We start from the raw sequence: 15,256 nt of genomic DNA, 5'->3' as shown, positions 1-15,256 counted from the left end.
CAATATTAACCAAAATGTAAAGAAAATGGATTACTCATATATTGAGTGTGGAATGTAGTATGTTGTAACTACTCTGCCCAAAAGTTTGACAATTTTCTATAAAGGTTAACACACAGATTCCATACGACCGAACAATTGCAATCTTGGGCATTAACTTAAGAGAACTGAAAACTGTGTTCACACAAAAAAACTTATGCATGAATGTACACAACCACTTTATTCAAAATGTAGAAACAGCCCAGATATCTTTCAAGTTGTGACTGACTCAAAAAACTATGATACATAGAAATCATGAAATACCATTCAGCAACAGAAGGAACAAATTTAATAAACACAACTTGGATATATCTTCAGGAAATAACGTCCAGTGGAAAAAAAGCGAATCCCACAAGGAGATTGTTCTCAAATAAACAATACATTAGTGGTTGCCCAGGTTAGGATCATGGGGGAGGTGATTATCCTTACAAAAGGGTAACATAAGAGGTATTTGCGATGATGAAAATGTTCTGTGCCTTGACTGTGGTTAAAGACACATAAACCTACACATGTGATAAAATTGTGTAGAGCAAAACACACACACACGAATATATCTAAAACTTTGAAAATCTATATAAGATCATGTACTATAATACCAAAATTTTCATTGTGATATTGTGTTATAGTTGTGAAAAATATTGCCATTGGGGAAAAGTGGGTAAAGGACAAGCTAATTATTTCTGTATTATTTCTTACAACTGCATGTAAATGTACAATGATTTCAACAAAAATTTCTATTAAAATACATTTGAATTATTGTATTGATCTTATATTAGTCAATCTTGCTGTGTTCTATTACTACAGATTACCATATAGGGCTTCCCATGTAGACAATCATTGCATCTTTGGTTATTGACAATGTAATTTCTTTCTCACCAATCTTTTCAACTAATTTTTTTGTAGTTTTGTTGCACTGGCTTCAGTCTTGACTTACCCATGGCCATAGAGTTGATTCTGACTCATAGCGACCCTATAGGACAGAGTAGGACTTCCCCATATGATTTCCAAGAAGCGGCTGGTGTATTTTTACAGCCAAATCTTTAATCTCTGTACCTTGACTAGAAGTAGTTAAAATTGTTAAACTTCCCCATTTCCTGCATTTAAAGATATGCAAATTAGTTTATTTAAATATGAAGACATATTAGAAGACTAAAGTAACTAAAGCAATGCTTTAGGGCACTGCTATAGATATATACTGAATAGCCAAAGATGTCACTCTGAGGACTAAGTTGTGACTGACCCAAGCCATGGAATTTTCAGTCAGCTCTTATGCATGTGAAAGCGGGACAATGAATAAGAAAGACCAAAGAATAATTAATGCCTTTGGGTTATGGTGTTGGTGAAGAAGATTGACTGTATCATGTACTGTCAGAAGAACGAACACATCTATCTTGGAAGAAGTACAGCCAGAATGCTCCTTAGAAGCAAGGATGGTGAGATTTCATGTCACATACTTTGGACATGTTATTAGGAAGGACCAGTCCCTGGAGAAGGACATCATGCTTGGTAAAGTAGAAGGTCAGCGAAAAAGACGAAGAGCCTCAATGAAATGGATTGACACTGGCTGCAACAATGGACTCAAGCATGACAACCATTGTGAGGATGGCGCAGGACCAGGTAGAGTTTCTTTCTGTTGTACATAGGGTTGCTGAGTCAGAGCCAACTCAACAACACCTAACAACAACAACAAACACCCAATCAAACAACCACATATATTATAAAACTTGAAGAATGATATTTGGTGCATTGTAGAGTATAAGGAAAAGGGCTGATTGTTCAAAAAAAAATTGATGAGACAATTGGCTGTCCACGTGAATTATACGAAATTAATTTTTTCTCATATATATGCAAAATTCAAATCCAGCTTACTTAAAGTCTAATGTAAAATCAATATTAAATGCTAAATATTAAATGACTCTGGGATAAGGAAAGATTTTAAACAAAATTCAAAGAGCATGAAACACTAAGAAATGACTCTTAAATCTGATTATCTTAAAATCTAAAATTTATGCTCTTCGAAAGACATGATGAAGGAAAGGAAAATAAAATGTAAAATAATAAAGGAAGATATTTGCAATACATATAACTAACATGTGCTGAACATTCAGAATATACCAAGAATTTTTTCAAACAATTTAGGAAAAAAGGGTCAAAAATAATTTGTAATGGCAAAAGGTTTGAATAGCAATTTCAAAGAAGAGGAAGTGTGAATGTTCAATATACCTGTAAGATTCTCTACTTCCTTTGTAATCAGAGAAATAAAAATAAAAATTGAACATAATTTCACACTTTCCAGACTATAATACAAAATATAACAGGCACACTTTGATTTTTTTTTTACCTTAAGTAGTAAATTTTGTATTCAATAATAGAAAATTTAACTTTATTTTATATACAGTAATCAAATATTAATCAAATATACGTGAACAAAGGTCACTTCCATTCCTGAATAAACAGTTTATTCTACACATTCACCCTGCCATATCATCTATTAACTCTGCACCTAAAGAGTCTAAAACTTTACAGCTTTGACAAAGAGCAATTAATCGGTGGTTGTTCCCCTTCTGAGGGATAACCCAAACCAAACCAAACCTACTACCATTGAGTCAATTCTGACTCATCGCGACCCCATAGGCTTTCCAAGGATGTTAATCTCTGTGGAAGCAGACTACCACGTCTTTCTCCCAAGCAGCTGCTGATAATTTTGAACTGCCAGCCTTTCAGTTAGCAGTTGATAGATTTAACCACTGTGCCACCAGGGCTAAGGGCATACAAAATAAAACATTATCAGTTTTCTATCCCACTCAAAAGGGCTCCTCTATAAACAAATTATGTTTCCAGACGATCATTTGATACCTTGTTTTAAACTTGCTTATTTTTTTTTCCCCTAAATATACATAAAAAATGGAAAATGGGGGACTGGGTGGTAGCAAAGTGTTAATCAAAGACAGACCAGTAACATCTATCATCACCTGTGTCCAACCTTTTATAATGCAGTCACATCATATGACATTCTTACTTCAAGACCAAAGGTGGAACAGCAAGATAAGGGTGATTAATAGTATTCTGTCATTAACGTTGCTCTCCAGAGCACCCACCGATTACATAATTTTTTGACTGACACTGAGTAATTAATCTTATTGAAAAATCAGAGAGTAGGAAAATGTGGTCTATATGTATATAAATAGATCATATTTTTCAGCTCTCTGATTTATTGAAGAAACTCAAATATTATTTTTCAATATTCACTTAAGTAATTATGCTTTTCCCACGTTTAATTGTAGTCATTAATGAGACTAAATACATTCACTGCCATGAGTCCTTTCCTAAATCTTTCCCAAAAGGCTGTCCAAGTCCAGTCTAAAGAAGCACGATGTCATGTTTTATAATTATTTCATGTATCTAGTCATTCCAGATACCCACAACTCTCATTTACAAAGGATATATGGAAAGTTGTAATTGGTCATAACAAGGAGTTTCTTCCATTTAACAAAGTTGTTTGTTTGGCTTGATGCTGTCAAGGAAAACCTCTGGACCATTCAGGCTTTCAAAGTGTCAATAATCCCAGATGAGATTTACTGTGATTCCAAGGCCTCCAAAAGTTTATCCTCACCTTATTACTTACTCCCTTATAGAGTGCTTTTAGGGTTTTTCCTCTATTCCTGCAGGAAATTGAGAGAAATAGTTTTAGAAGGATTGGAATTATGCTTATATTTTATTTCTCTTAAAATTCTATTGATTACTTCCACTAAAAGTTTATGAAAAGTGTTGGTGTATATATTTATATAATTATCTTGCCTGTGATTCTCTCCTGATCTCAGAAATTGGGCTCACCATCCGTCTATTTGCTTACAGAACAGACATGGGGGGCAGTTTTAGCTTCCTATGAAATTCAAAAATAAGCATTGTTGGTTTTGTACTCAGAATACTCGTTAATTATTTTTGCTTTTCTCTATTTCATTCGACCACCATTCTGATTCACCGCACTTCACTTAATCTCTCACTCAGACTACATTAGTCTTCAGAATGATTTTCCTGTTCAATTCTTTTGCATTTCGATTCATTTTCTATAAAGCAGAGTCAACTTTGTAAATTCTAAATCTCATTTCTGTAATGCTCTACCTATATACTTCATTGGCCTCATTTTTTTTCTTGAAATCGCTATGATGAGTTACACCACAATATAATGGTCAAGGGGTTCAATTTGATCTTGAACAAATCTTTCTCACATTTTATATGTGAACAAAATTCACATCCATTCTTGAATAAAGTTGCTTCTACACATCCACCCTACTATAACATTTATTCACTCTGCACCTATTTCAGTCAGCTTTCTGCTGCCATTATACCTCTGAATATCTATGAAATAATGGCTTCGTGTGGACAGATTCACTGGACAACTCTCTTATTATTTAAAACATTAGTAACAATTGAGAATATTGACTAATCCATCATTTACTAAACTCTCTCTTATTTTGACCTATGACTACTCTGCTCCTGCTTCCCCTCATACATTTCTTTAGACACTGTTTTGATACCCTCTGCATATCTCATTATTACCTTCAGTATTGAAATATTAGCAATCCTTAAGGTTTCACTGTTAGTCTTTAATTATTGCTATTGTTTTTGTTATTATTGTCGGTATTATTATTATATATCCACACTTGTCTCTCTTTGTTAGTAGTTCTCTACCAGGTGCACATATATAAAGACCATTTTAAGCATTATAAACACATATATTAAGGGGTCCAATTTTTGGAAATTCTTATTTAATTGATCTAGAGTATGGCTCAAGTATGTGTATATTAGGTTATAAAGATGTATAACATTGATTGAGAACTACTGGTATAGACAATATTATTCACTCACAGTTTAAATACTGTCTTTAGTCTATTCAGGGAGCCCTGGTAATGCAGTGGTTAAGCACTCAGCAGTTAACCGAGAGGTCGGTGGTTCGAACTCACCAGTTGCTCTGCAGGAGAGACATGTGGTAGTCTGCCTCCGAAAAGATTTACAGCCTTAGAAATCCTATGGAGAAATGCTACTCTGTCCTACAGAATTGCTATGAGTCAGAATTGACTTGACAGCAATAGGTTTTTCTTTTAGTCTATTTGTTATAAAATATAAATCTCTAGTCCATCCCATTTTATTGAATCCCAAATATCAACTGGATAGCTCAGGAGCACTTCAAATAAAACATCACCAAATAAAACACATCAACTTCCTTCCCTGACACATACACACAAATCTAACCTTATTTGCGTTTTCTATCTCTTACTGGTCGTACTAAGGGATAGCAGTTTCTATTCTAAAGCAAAGAAATCATGTCTCAGAGAGTTTAAGTGTTTTAGGCAGTGTTCCACAGGTAAGTGAGAGAGTAAAATTTACTTTCAAAGTCTACTAACTTCAGGATAAGGCTTCTCTTACCTATGCCAAGATAATCTGTGAAGTGATTGTAAGGTATTGTTTTTATTACTTTTTTTTCCTTTTTTAAAATTTTTTCATTGTGATTTTATAGCCTTTTCGTATTATGAGTTAAAGGGCCGACAAACTCAACCCAGATATATTTCACTGATTCTGTGGGATGAGAGGTAAATATGAACCTCAGCTAATGTCCAGATGATTTACTGGACTACTTAACTTTCTGCCTGTTGAACTTATTCAAGGGTAAGCACCAGTATTTATTGAAACTCCAGCCAAAAAGTAAGGAGAGACAGAGACAGAGAAAGAGGGAGAGAGAAGAGAAAACTAATTGGCAGTAAAACATTGTTCTGACTTACTAGTCCTTATCAAGAGTACTTTCTCAGTCAGTGATAACCATCTAACTACTCATTAATTTAATTGTACTGAGGTACATTGTCCAAATAACTAGTTGATGTTTTAAAATTACTTAGAGTAATTTAATTGCTGAAAGCATTTTTTTGCTATAAAAAAGAAAAGAAATAATAGGTGAATATGAGATTTCTATAGTGGCATGGTGATAATTCAATGGAATTACAATATATCATGATTTTGCCCCTACATTAAAGATCTGTCATGAGTGGGGGAAATATGAAGAAAATAAATAAATATAATAACTTCAAAACAATTGTTAAACCCTATGAGTCCCTGGTAGTGCAGTGGTTAAGAGCTCGGCTACTAACCAAAGGATTGGCAGTTCAAATCCACCAGCTGCTCCTTGAAAACCCTATAGGGTAGTTCTACTCTGTCCTGTAGGGTCACTTGGAGTCGGAATCGACTCAACGGCAACAGATATAGGACCCTGGAGACACAGTGTTTGAGTGCTCCCCTGCTAACCAAAAGGTTACCAGTTAGAATCCATCAGCTGCTCCTTGGAAACCCTATGGGGCAGCTCTACTCGGTCCTATAAGGCGGCTATGAGTCAGAATGAACTCAGTGGCAACGGGTTTGGTTTCAGTTTATGGAAATTTAAATAATGCATCTGTAATTGTTAAACCATGTCTTAGTCATCTAGTGCTGCTATAACAGAAACATCACAAGTGATGGCTTTAACAAAGAGAAATTTATTCTCTCACAGTCTAGGAGGCAAGAAGTCCGAATTCAGGGTGCAGCTCCAGGGGAAGGCTTTCTCTGTCTGTTGACTCTGGGGGAAGGTAATTATCATCAAGCTTTCCTGGTGGAGGAGCTTCTCACGACAGGGACTCTGGGTCCCAAGTATTCGCTATTCTTCTGGCTCTTGTTTCTTGGTGGTATGAAGTCCCCCTATCTATCTGCTGGCTTCTCTCTTTCATATCTCAAAAGAAATTGACTTAAGACACAGCCTAATCTTGTAGATTGAATCCTGTTTCATTAATATAACTGCTGCTAATCCCACCTCATTAACATTACGGAGGTAGGATTTACATCACATAGGAAAATCACCTCAGATGACAAAATAGTGGACAATCACACAACACCGGGAATCATATTGCCTCTTGCTCTATGCACAGGTTCCACATGAGCACAATTGAGTGTTCTGGGATTCCCACTCTGCAATGTTATCCAAAATGTTATGATTCACACAGTCAAACCTTGGCATATTCATAAAACATGTGTAAACATCTTTCTGGTATTCTCTGTTTTCAGACAAAATTCACCTGAGATCAGCAATGATATCCTTCATTCCAAGATCTCTTCTGAATCCGGCTTGAACTTCTGGCAGTTCCCTGTGCATGTACTGTTGCAACTGCTTTTGAGTGATCCTAAGCAAAATTGTACTTGTGTGTAATATTAATGATATTGTTCAATAATTTCTGCAGTCTCTTGGATCATCTTTCTTTGGAATGGGCACAAATATGGATCTCTTCCAGTCAGTTGGCCAGTTATCTGGCTTCCAAATTTCTTGACATAGAAGAATGAGCATCTCCAGTGCTGCATATGTTTGTTGAAATATTTCAATTGGTGTTCTGTCAGTTCTTGGAGCCTTCTTGTTTGCCAATGCCTTCAGTGCATGTTGGACTTGTCCCTTCAGTACCATAACTTCTTGATCATATATGACCTCCTGAAATGGTTGAATGTGGGCCAGTTCTTTTTGGTACAGTGATTCTGTGTATTCCTTCCACCTTCTTTTGATGCTTCCTGCTTCCTTCAATATTTTCCCAGTAGAATCCTTCAATACTGCAACTCGAGGCTTAAATTTTTTCTTTAGTTCTTTCAGCTTGAGAAATGCAGAGCGTATTCTTCCCTTTCCGTTTTCTGATTCCAGGTCTTTGCACATTTCATTATAATACTATACTTTGTCTTCTCAAGCTGCTCTTTGAAATCTCCTGTCCATCTCTTTTACTTCATCGTTTCTTCCCTTCATTTTAGCTACTCCATGTTTAACAGCACGTTTCAGAGCCTCTTGTGACAACCATTTTGGCCTTCTCTTTCTTTCTTGTCTTTTTAATTAATGACCTTTTGTTTTCTTCATGTATGATGTCCTTGATGCCATTCCACAACTAGTCTGCTCTTCTGTCATTAGTGTTCAGTGCATCAAATCTATTCTTGAGATGGTCTCTAAATTCAGGTCAGATATACTCAAGGTTTTATTTTGGCTCTCATGCATTTTCTCTAATTTTCTTCAGCTTCGACTTGAACTTACAAAGAAGCAATTGACGGTCTGTTCCACATTTGGCCCCTGGCCTTATTCTGACTGATGATATTGAGCTTCTCCATCATCTCTTTCCACAGATGTAGTCGATTTAACTCCTGTATTTTCTGTCTGTGAGGTCCACATGTATAGTTATCGTTTGTGTTTTCGAAAAAAGGTATTTGCAATAAAGGAGTAGTTGGTCTTGCAAAATTGTATCATGCAATCTCCATCATAATTTCTATCACCAAGGCCATACTTTCCAACTACCAATCCTTCTTTGTTTCCAACTTTCATATTTCAATCACCAGTAATTATTAATGCATCTTGATTGCATGTTTGATCAATTTCAGACTGCAGAAGTTGATAAAAACCTTAAGTTTCCTCATCTTTGGCATTAGTGGTTGGTGCGTAAATTTGAATAATAGTCATATTAACTGGTCTTCCTTGTAGGCATGTGGATATTATCCTATTACTAGCAGCTTTGTACTTCAGGATAGATCTTGCAATGTTCTTTTTGATGATGAATGGGACATCAGTCTTCTCGAATTTGTCATTCCTGGCATAGTAGACTGTATGAATGTCTAATTCAACATGGCCAATATCCATCCATTTCAGCTCACAAATGCCTAGGATATCCATCTTTATGTGGTCCATTTCATTTTTGATGACTTCCAATAGTCCCAGATTTATACTTTGTACATTACATGTTCTGATTATTAATGGCTGTTTGTAACTTTATCTTCTCATTTTGAGTCATAACACCTAAGCAAATGCAGGTCCCGAAAGCCTGACTTCTTCCATGTAATTAAGGTAGACTCTACTTTGAGAAGGCAGCTTTTTTCCAGCTGTATTTCGAGTGCCTTCCAACCTGAGGGGTTCATCTTCTGGCACTATGCCTGACAACGTTCTGCTGCTACTCATAAGGTTTTCACTGTCCAGATTTTTCAGAAGTAGATCACCAGGTTCTTCTTCTTAGTCTGTCTGAGTCTGGAAGCTCGGCTAAAACCTGTCCACCATGGGTGACCCTGCTGGTTTTTGGAATAATGGTGGCATAGCTTTCTCATCACAGCAACACGCAAGCCACCATGGTAAGACAAACTGACAGACGCATGGGGAAAAAGAAGATAATAAATAAGCAAAAAAAGAAAGTAAGTTCTTAGACATTCATTAAACCTTGTTATACATGAGAAGTTTTATCTGATATATTGGAGATCTAGAATGGGAACTTTGTGGGAAGTGCGGACAAGGAAGTTGAAATGTTGGCAGAGGATGGAAGAAGATGTTAATTCAAACCACTTGGTTAGCAATACAACAGAACGTCCTCTTATCTACAACAATGGTAGAGACCACTCAAGGAGAGCCCTCATCATTTTTTGACAGACCATTTAGAGACTACCAGTGACATAAATTCTTGGCTGTGTAGACAAGGCCTATTGCTGCCTGTTACATTTAATTCTAGTTTTTTTAGCTATGTTAAACAAAAATGACTGAAATGCAAATTATGAGTTCACCATTTTAAAACGGATATTGCTTTATGTTAAACGTGTTTACTTTTTACGTGGTTAAAAACATTACACTTACTTTATTTTTAATACCTGCTATTGATTTATTAGAGCCCCAGTGGGGCAGTTGTTAAGAGTTTGGCTGCTAACCAAAAGGTTGGTAGTTCACATCCACCAGCCACTGCTTGGAAACTCTATGGGGCAGTTCTGCTGTGTCCTATTGGGTTGCTATGAGTCGTAATCAACTGGATGGTAACAGGTTCCAACAAGTTAATCATTTATTAGGTATATAACATTGTTTATAACTCAGACCACTGTCAAGTTTTATTCCAAAGGAAAGAACTGGAAATCAACTGAATTGGATTTTGCAATATTTTGTTTCCTATAATTTTTTATTTCTTCACATTTCGAGAGGTACAGATTAAAACTGACAGCCCAATGAATATTAGAGTAGATTATTAACTGAAATATGAAAAAAATATAATGGATTTTGACTTCTCTATGGCTTATCGTCTTTTTTTGAAAAAAGAGTTTAAAAAACTAAAATAAGAGTAAATGCAGGGAAAAAAATTGAGAATTAACTTCCAAAATGATAGACAAATCGACTAAAAAGAATAGGTGAGTGTGTGTGCATATGCAATAATTTGAATCTATGCTCCTACTTCCAAGGTAATAGGATCTTCATTCTTGAGTCAAAGAATGTGGCAGAAAAGTGGTAACATTTCAGTGAAAACTCACAAAGATATGAAAGTTTTCAGGTATATTCATATGGCACTCTGAGCAATTAGGCTAATGGATAGATCAATGATTTTTATATTGTTGAAATTTGTGATCTAAATGAACAACACAACATTTAGGATGATTATAAATCATAAAATTTTCACTCATAAACTGCGTGTGTTTGTATAGCATACCACTCATGTTTGTAAGGAGAAAGTTGATATAAACACGTCTTCCTTTTATTTTCAGTCTTTGGGTCTGATTTTATAGATGTTGTGAGAACTTTGAGGTATATTCTATAAAGATTACCCTTCACTAAAATATATTCCAGATGTCACCTAAAATTCCACCGGTTGGAATTTTATAGGTTTAGCAAGCTAATATCATAATGCACACAGCAGTGCCATCAAAAGTCATGCCTGAGGCCCTTGTGAATCAATTAAGTTTCAATTAAGGGCCCAGAGTTCCATAGTTTAATGACAGAGACTCTTTGGTTAATGCAATCACTGTGTTTAACCACAATTCAGTTACAGAAAGCGTGAGCGAGCAGTTTATATGGAGCAGAAGCGGGGAGGCTAAGGAGTGAAATACTATTTTCAAGCATATTGCTCTTTGAGAAAAGGCAAATGTTGGTGACATTCTCCAGCTCAGGGAATATTTGAATAGTCAGAACAGTTATGAGGATATTGAATGCTTGAGAAATTCATGCACAAAGAGAGTGTCAATGGTTCAGTGTGGAATAAAGGCATGTAAGTAATGGCGAAATGGTAGGCATAAGTTTTAAATATGTGCTAAAGGGCCAATCAAGTTTGAAAAGCTACTTTCATGAAATATTCTCTATTCCCAGCTCATAGAAAGGTCTCTCTCTACATTCCTTCTACATCTCCAGAGTGTATCATTTTAAGCTCACTTTTGATATTCCTTCATCCATCCATTTAATTCATATCCGTTGAGAAACCATTATTATTTGGGTGCTGTTCTAAGTTCTGGATTGATAGCAGTGAAAAGAATTGCTTTTCCCATGGAACTTATTTCTAGTGGAAGTTGTGAAAAAATTAATCTGAATATGAAATGGAGCAGCTCCTTTTGATAACTCCACCCTTTGGGGACACAAATATGTTTATGTATTTTCTTAGGGGTGTGTGTGTGTGTCTGGTATGTGTGAAACCTCTGAGTGTGACCACTGTGTCATGATACTGCAACCTTAGCTAGATACAACTGCATATTTCAATGTGCTGATTCCTGCATCTTGGGGGAAATTCTCTCTAGCTTAATGATTATACTGAGGGCTGCAACAAGGAGTACATCTTTAAGCCAAGAGAAAGCCTGAGTGGGAGTGCCCCTTTTAGGGCTAAGAAGCTGTCCTCTGGTAACTTCTTACAGGGACCTTTCCGGCAGCAGGACTGACATTTCTGAATTAAACACGCACATGCACACACACACACACACAGTCACACACACGTGCACACAAATAAGTGTCCTGTTTTATTTTATTTATTTATTTATTTAAATAAAACATTTTAAAACATTAATAACAGGATGTTCACTGCATGAGGCAACTTTAAACTGATACAGACAGAGATGACTGGACATCCTGGCAGATGTTGCCCATCAGACTCAGCACAGGGTAAAACAGCAGTGTCACACAGCAGGGGCTGAGGCCCTTCGTGGACCTTGAGACCGGGTTCAATGACGTGGTTAAGGGCTCAGGACCCTACCTCTGGTGCTCTGTCTGGACTCCAAGTGTGGCCTCTATTTCCACTCACCTATTTCAAGTGCTCTCCCTCTTGCATTTCATACTTCATTGTGGGAAGTCAATGTTTGTTCATTTCCTACTTAATCTATTATGTAATAATAGAGAGCAAGGACTATGTCTTTTCCCAGTGGTTTTCACATATTAAGCACTTAATGTATAATGAATTGACTATTTATGATAGTAATTTTATTATCTATCTAGCAATGTAACTATGTGGTTAGTTATATCAGATAAACTTACTTTGACAGTTTATTTGGGATCCTGATTCAGCATACTTTAGGGAATATTAGAGATAAAGTTGAAAGGAGTAGACTGTGCCATTTTTCAAGTGTTTGTTCGTATCTTATGATGTAATTGCAGAATGAAAGTATTCAGAAAAAAAAAGAAAGTTCCAAAAAGCAAAACTTGAATTTACCACATTCCAAGAGCACTACATTGAATCCATGCAAATGAAGTGATGAGTAGACATACTCTGCTGTAGCCCCCTGTCATTTCACAGATCCTCAGTCTCTCTCCAACACTCTTGTTTGAGCATTGTTAGCTTCACGTCTTGTTCGTTTGTAACTTGTGTTGTGTGCACCCTTTGTTTCTGTGAACAAATGACTTCTAAAAACCGATGAGGTGGTCAAAGCAATCCTTCAAAGGCTAAGAGTGATGGTAAAGGGCTATTTACATAGCATTTTACAACTATTTACATAGCATTTACATTGTATTAGGTTTTATAAGTAACCTAGAGATGATTTAAAGTATACGGGAGGATGTGCACAGGTTATCTGCAAATACTACATCGTTTTATATAAAGGCCTTGAACATCTGAGGATTTTGGTATCTGCAGGGGGTCCTGGAACCAATCCATTTATATTTTAAAATTATTTTGATTGTACTGTTACTTCTTTATAGCTTTTTTGGTAATAATTTTATGTACATTTACTGAACAGCTTTTTTTTAAATACTTTATGTTTTCCTGAGTCTAATCATCAAAGAACATGTACTTTAGGTGTATGCAAACATAAAACAAAATTCTCATGGGCATTTGGCAATAAGAAGTTACCTCCACCTCGTGTGTGTGATAAAACCAGGTTAATGGAATGCTGAGGCTTTAAATATGACTGGATGAAGGAAGCTAACCTGGGGCTATATAGTGAGTATGACAGCTCTTGTCCAAGGATGATCACATTGAACTACACCTCATGGTATTAATATCCTTTGTGATCTCTTGCCAAATTGAAAGTGATCTGGCCTGAAGACTCACTTTAACCAATAGAAAGTGGCAGAAGTAACACTGCATCAAATTTGGGACTAAACCTTAACTTCTGGCAGTTTTTGCTTTTGTTTTGTACTTTTGGCAGGCTTGAGATGCCATATAAGAAGTTCAGCTTCTTTGTTGGAGACCTCTGTGGAGAGTCTGTGTGGAGAAGACAAGCGGAGTGGAAAAGGCCCTGAGAGTACATGGAAAGTAAGACCCAGCCATCTCAGCATCCCAGCTGATCCTAACTTTCCAGCCCTTTCTGCCTTGGAGCTAGGCAAGTGAATGGAGTCATCTTGGACTTTTCAACCCCAGTCCCCATCTGCATAAAATATCCTAAATCAAAACAGCAGAATTTCCCAGTTAAGTCCAGTCAACCTAAAGAACCATGAGAGATAAAAATACATTATTGTTTAAAGTCACTAAATTTTGTGGTGAACTCAGCAACTGATAATCAACTCAGTCACCCATTAATGTTGCAGCAGTCAAACAGGCCCCGTGACAACAGCGTTTGTTTGGCTTATTATATGGCTTATATCATTTTATCATGTAAACAGCCTTACCATAGAACCATTTATAATATTATGCCTCTACCAGAGATAAGGAAAAGGAAGTTTATAGATTTCTGTTAAGAAGATTTTGGCTCTCCAGCTACAGAGGACACAGTGAAAACCATTTACATATGCATAAGGTAGAACAGATCACGCCACACCTCTCCTTAAAATTGCCCAGTGGTTTTTCCATCTCACTCAAAGTTAAATCCAAATTTTTACATTGACGTTCAAGACTCTTGCATGATCTGCACCTGTGCCACTTTTCTTACCTCATCCCTAATCTGTCTGTCTACTTAGCTCTCTCCCTCTCTCCCTCTCTCTGTCTCTCATTCTCTCTGTCTTCTCCATCCCAATTTTCTCCCACTTGATTTCTTACTATTTCTAGAATAGTGTTTGCTCTTGCAGTTGCTTCTACCAATAATAACAGCTAATTAAATTGTTGAATATTACTAGGTCTAAGTACTGAGTTTTACACCTATTAATCCATTAATTCTCAAAGTAACCCATAAAGTGTATTGACCATTGTCTGAAAGTGAAATAAAAAAGTTAAGAAGCTTGTTAAGGTTACCAAACCCAAAAACCAACCAACCCCATTGCCATCAACTTGATCCTGACTTATGGTAACTCTATGAGTTGCAGAATAAAACTGCTCTTTAGAGCTGGGTGGTTTCGTACTACACAAACTGCTTGCATCACCCAGGGACCTACTAAAGTAGCAGAGTTAGCAAATGGAAGAGCCAACGTTTGTTCATAGGCTGCCTGGTCCAGAGTTTCTATGCTTGTACACAATAGTGTTGATGTTAGGTGCCATCAGGTCAGTTCTGACTCATAGCAACCCTATGTACAACAGAAAAAACACTTCCCAGCCCTGTACCATCTTCACAACTGTTGCTATGTTTGAGCTCATTGTTGCAGTCACTGTGTCAATCCATCTCATTGAGGGGCCTCTTTTTCGCTGACACTCTACTTTACCAAGCATGGTGGATTTCTCCAGGGACTGGTCCCTCCTGATAACATGTCCAAAGTAAGTGAGTATGGTGCATTCTGGCTGTCTTTCTTTCAAGACAGGTTTGTTCATTCTTCTGACAGTACACGGTATATTCAATATTCTTTGTAAACACCATAATTCAAATGCACCTTAGTACAGCTTCCTAAAAGCACTATTCCACCAGATATCTATATAGCTAGTTCAGATAGCTTCTCCAGTATCAAATAACCTTGTCAGAGATTTCTGTATAAAATAGAACTCTTACTATCTGTATCCACTTACTTTGTTTTATCTTTCTTTACAGAAGTAATCTTTTTTGACACATTATGTATATATTTGTTCATTGTCCATCTTTCCTCACTAGAAAGTAAGATTAAAAG

Source organism: Trichechus manatus, unplaced genomic scaffold (assembly GCF_000243295.1).
Source record: "Trichechus manatus latirostris isolate Lorelei unplaced genomic scaffold, TriManLat1.0 scaffold00013, whole genome shotgun sequence".
Classification (NCBI taxonomy): Eukaryota; Metazoa; Chordata; class Mammalia; order Sirenia; family Trichechidae; genus Trichechus; species Trichechus manatus.
The sequence above is the reverse complement of the archived record's forward strand: the minus strand, read 5'-3'. Positions refer to the sequence as shown.